At 54.4% G+C, this 5,073-nt stretch overlaps 1 long non-coding RNA gene across 1 annotated transcript; it reads left to right on the top strand.

Annotated features, from left to right (window-relative positions):
* Window positions 1-1,234: 1,234 nt before the first annotated feature.
* Window positions 1,235-2,288, top strand: LOC113971070. The gene is made up of 2 exons (XR_003535428.1): window positions 1,235-1,509; window positions 1,829-2,288. It is a non-coding gene; the product is annotated as an uncharacterized LOC113971070 (long non-coding RNA).
* The last annotated feature ends 2,785 nt before the right edge of the window (window positions 2,289-5,073 follow it).

Genomic DNA, 5,073 nt, shown 5'->3' on the forward strand with positions numbered 1-5,073 from the left:
GAAAAGATTTGTCTGAGGAAGCCAAAGGCTGGTCTGCACAAGTAGCCACGGGAAGCCAGTGGCAGAACCAAGGTTTGAGTGTAGACCCAGCGAGAGCGTCCCGGGTGCCTCTCACCCTGCTGAATATTCATGGGCAATCAGTGTTAACAGCTCAGCCTGGAGCCCGACCCAGGTCTGCCCAGGCTCTTTCCATCCTGGCCTGGGTATCCACACGGGGCTGCCCGGAGCGAGGCGGTGAAGAAAATTAAATGAAACCTCAGCCGACAAACCTGACAGCGGCCTAATTTGGGAAGGCAACATGCCCCAGGCCCTGCCTGCGGGGCTGGGAGAGCAAACGGCTCTAAACGCTCCAAAAATCCCTCCATCCTGCGCCCGCGCCCCAGGAGACTCACAGCCCCGGGAGCGCTCCGGCTGCTCCCGGATCCGCCTCTCCAGCTGGGAATGTGCCGCACACCGGGACGGCCGAAGCACTCCGAGGGAGCTGTCACTGCCAGCAGTGCATCACTCCCAGCTAATTGCTTGGGATGACTCTGCAGGGCCATGGCTGGTGCTGCAAACACCAATCCATCAGCCTTTCCCTCGGGAACACGGCGATGCTGAGCCGCTCTGCATCCCTGGGCACCCACCTGGGACTGTCCCTGGGCAGGTGAGGAGCCAGATTTTCCTGTGCCTTGTGCACTGGCTGATTTTGCTGGTGCTGCCTGGTGCTCTGCAGCCCTTCAGGTCTCATCCAGGGGCTCTCCAAGCCATCCATCCACAGGCACCACGTCCTCCCCGAGCCTCTTAACCTTGTGCATGTTTTTAAATGATGCTGTTGCCTTTGGCTTGCACAGCATTTTATTCGTTCTTTATAGCCCCGCTCTCACACAGGGTGGATGCTGCTTGGAGAGAAATAGATGCTGTGGGGGGGAGGACAGGCTGGATCTCGAGGTGTAACCCTGGCTTTGACATTGACTCTCCACAGGCCAAGTGTCCCCTCTGCCTGTAAAACAGGGACAATGACATTTACCTGCTGCTGGAGAAGCTGGGAGAGGGCATCAACCATCTGAGATAAAAAGCAGCTTTTTAAACAAGGTGTCCCTACAAGTGTGGGGAGAGGGAGATTATAAATCATAGAATCATTAAGGTTGAAAAAGACCTTAGAGATCATCAATTCCAACCATCAGCCCAGCACCACCACTGTGTTATGAGCTCATACTGCTCACATTATGAGCACATCTGGGGTGGACAAGGCTCATGTGCCTTTGGGTCACCTCTAGTGCTTGATACAGACACTGACCACAAAGCCCAAGGCAGAGGGGTGTCTTCTCTGCTTTCAGGGTCTGAGGAATTTGGCTAAATTCAGCCCAACCTCAGCGTACACATCTGTTCCCTCCAGGGCTGTGTGAGTCACTGCGCTGCTCCGATGCCAGCGAGGATGAGGAGCCAACAAAACACCCTGGCACTTGTTCTTTTCCCTGCCAAGAAAGTTGCAAGAGGTGCTGGATGCTGCTCTTCCATGCTCAAGAGGTAAGGAAAGGCGGGTTTAGCTCCTTCCCACCTCCCAGGGAGCCGAGGGGATGCTCGGGCTGGAACAGGAGGGATGGACCTACCGGCTGTGGGATGTTCATCCCCCAGCCCAGTCCTCACCATGTGGGATGAGGTGTGAGCTCACATCCTGCACCTCTAAAGCCCCTCCCCCCTCAAGCCTTGTTTGGCAGCTTTTTCCTAGATTATTAATTGTATTTCCACATTAATCCTTACATCCCTGCCTGCCAGTTGCCTCCCTGTGAAACACCATCAGGCTTTTGCCGTTCTGTCCCAACCATTCCCTTTGCACCTCCTCCAGCCAAAAACCGGGGTGATGGATCACCTCGAGGCAGTGAACGCAGCACGCAGCTTCCCAAGGGACACCAGGCCAGATTTCTCCACAGTGGCAGACCCCAAGTCATACCTGGAGCCAGCCCAAGCCAGCTGGCCAGCCCAGGAGGAAGAGGAGCTAATGGATCCCCCCAGCTCTCACTCAGCAACAAACAACAGCGATTAACACGAAGTGTGAGAGACTAATTGGACATTTAACCCAACTCTGGCACTGCAGGCCTCGTGCTGTAGCTGAAGAGAGGAAAGACAGGCCCAGTCCTCAGCTGCAAGGCCCTCTCCTGAGCCCAGAGATGTAACCAGATACACCCTGGTTGTATCCCGGCTTCCGACAGCCAATTCCCCCCTGAGGGATGCTCACGTTTGGTGAGTGGAGCAACAGGAGGAGAGAGGAGCTTCATGGAACTTGACATGAATAAAAACATTCCCAATATGGTTGTGTTTGTCTTTTTTTGTTAGCTTTTCATCTCATTTTTTATCTTTTTCCAATTCTCAGAGAGAAACAAGTCTGGAGGGGTTTCAGCTTTCCCTGCAGTGCTCCAAACGCAAATGTAGCAGCATCAATCATCTCCATGTAAACAAGCAGAGAGCCAAGGCCACTGCACCAAGAGTTAGACTTCCATAATCCAAAATTACCTGCAAACTCCTTCATTTTCTGCCACTGCCCATTATTCAGAGTGAGGCAGTGGGTGCAAACGTGGGAAATCCATGGAAGCTGTGGAGTCACAGTGGCTCTTCCCATAGCAGCAGCCCAGAATGGTTTAGATGGGAAGGGACCTTAAAACTTATCTCATTCCGTTCCCCCTGCCATGGACAGGGACATCTTCCACTAGCCCAGGTTGCTCCAAGCCCCATCCAACCTGGCCTTGAACACTTCCAGGGCTGGGGCAGCCACAGCTTTTCTGGGCAACCTGTGCTGGTTTTTTACCACCATCATTGTAAAAAAACTTCTTCCTTAGTAGCCACACCAAATGCCAAATGAACAGTCAAATCAGCCTGACAGTCTTGGACTGGACAACTCCCAAATCCACAGGCACTCTCCCAATAACCACTCCAGCATTCCCATCACACATCAATATTCAGGGGAGTCAGTGTTTGTGTTCTTTGCTGTCGATCAGCTTTACTGATGAATTTTTATTGCAGCAAATGAGCATTTAGCTCATCTCCCCATGGGCCCTTCTCTCCCCGTGGGCCACCAAACATCCTCTCCCATTTGCCACCTCCACAGCCCTTCCCTCGCTGTTCCTCCTCTCAGTACCAGCCCAAGCCCAGTCTGGGATTGATTAAACACCACCAAGGGGTTCAGGGAAGGGATAAAAATGTACAGACCACAAAAAGAAGGACCAGAAGGAGACTGCAGCCCGCCCTTGGGCAGATAAGGTGCTGGCACAGCGGGGACCCTCAGCTGCCCCAGGTAAGCAGCCAGGATCCCGTAATGCTTCCCAGCCGTGCGGGGCCATAATCAGCTCTCCCTGCCAAGGCAGCAGGGCTAATAAGGGTGATTTATGCAGCGGTCACTAATGGCTGACCTGGGCTCCCATCAATCTCTCCCGGAGCTTTCTGAGGACCGAGGGAGATTACAGCTTTACTGCCAGAAATATGGGAAGCGGCGCAGTGCCGGGATCAGCGCTCCGGGGAGGGGGAGCACGGTGCCTCCCGGGCAGGGGAGGAGGGGCAGGCAGGAGCACCCAACTGGGCACCAGTCCCACCAGCAGCCGTGACGCCTCCAGACAGTGCCAAACTGGGGCAGAGGAGCAGGACCCATCTCAGACAGCAGCAAGAGCCACTGCTGGAGGCACCCTGGGCACATCTGGGCTCCCACTGCTCTGAGTGTTGCCACGATGCACAGAGATATCTCATTCTGCTCCTAAATTCAAACCCATTTCTAAATTCCCTGCTCTGCAGTGAATTGAAGCCTCGGGAGTGAACATGAGAGCAAAACCTCTGGGCTGGGATGTCCCACATCAGCCTGCCATGGGCACCCTGGCAGGGATGTGGCACTATTTTGCTGAGGTAGACATGGGAGTTTGCTTTTAAAATCAAATATCCTGAGCCAGCATCAATTTTACAAACTGCAAACAGCAAAGGAAGGGTTAACCCCACCGCAGCCCAAAAAAAAGAGGTGGAAATGGAGATACAGGAGGATAAAAGGGCTCTCAGGAGGGGTCAGCTTGAGAGGAAGAGAAGCAGAGGAGAGAAAAGGAATCTGCTTCCACAGAAACCCCAAAGGGTTGAAAGAATTTGTGAAGCAAAGGGCCAGAAGGAAGGGGCACAACCTGAGCGAGGTGGGATGTCCCCAGGAGAGGCAGTGACTGTGCACCCAGACACAGCCCCGGGTGGGTGCTGGGGTGGGGGGGGTTAGCTTATTTCCTGGTGAAAGATGGTTTAACGAGGAGGAGGAGGAGACCAGGCTCATGGGTGGGCAGGGCAGGAGGCTCCAGCCACACCTGAGCAACAGCAGTTTTCTCCTTGGCCTGGGATCATTAGGCAGAACATTGGCTCAGAAATGAACCCGGGGGCATTTCAGGTGCTCCCAGCTCCTGCCTTTCCTTCTGCACTCTGGGCTGGCTCCTCAGCTGGTTGCTATGGGGAGGAATGAGCAGTGGCCTGGCTGGAGGCAGAGGGGACAGCTCTGCTTGGGGACCGCCACTCCTCACGGCAACGCTAAATTTGGCCTGATGGATTGGGAACAGACCAGACTCCGGGGACACAGAGCCCGGCTTTCAAGGTGATGCCTCTACCCTTGAACACAACAGTTGCTGGAAATATCCTGCTAGGACAGAGGCTATGGATGAGGGAGCAGATCCCACCCCACTGCATCGTTTGGAGCATCAGGGAGAAAAACTGGGAGCCGAACTCCAGGCAGAGGCTGTGATGGATGCGGCACCTCGGTCCAAGCCCAGCTGAGCACCGTGGGCATGGGCCACCGGCTGTTCTGGCACATCTCTCTCCTCTTGGCATCGCCACCCTCCCTCTAAAGCACATTAAACACTTAGCAGAGCCCTGGAGCTGTATGCCTCCACGCCAGGCAGCAGCTCCAGCCGCTGGGAAGCGATCCCTCCCCTGGCACCGACACGGGGGAAATATGTATTGAGGAGAGGAATGGCTCCAAAAGGAAAGACAGAGAGACAACTTTGTTGTCCTGGCCAAATTCGAGCCTGCCAAATTCCGCTTCTCTAAAATGCTGCCTGCATTTTCAATAAATAACGAGAAATC

The sequence above is a fragment of the Neopelma chrysocephalum genome, unplaced genomic scaffold, assembly GCF_003984885.1.
Source record: "Neopelma chrysocephalum unplaced genomic scaffold, ASM398488v2 Primary Assembly neopelma1_81, whole genome shotgun sequence".
Taxonomy (NCBI): Eukaryota; Metazoa; Chordata; class Aves; order Passeriformes; family Pipridae; genus Neopelma; species Neopelma chrysocephalum.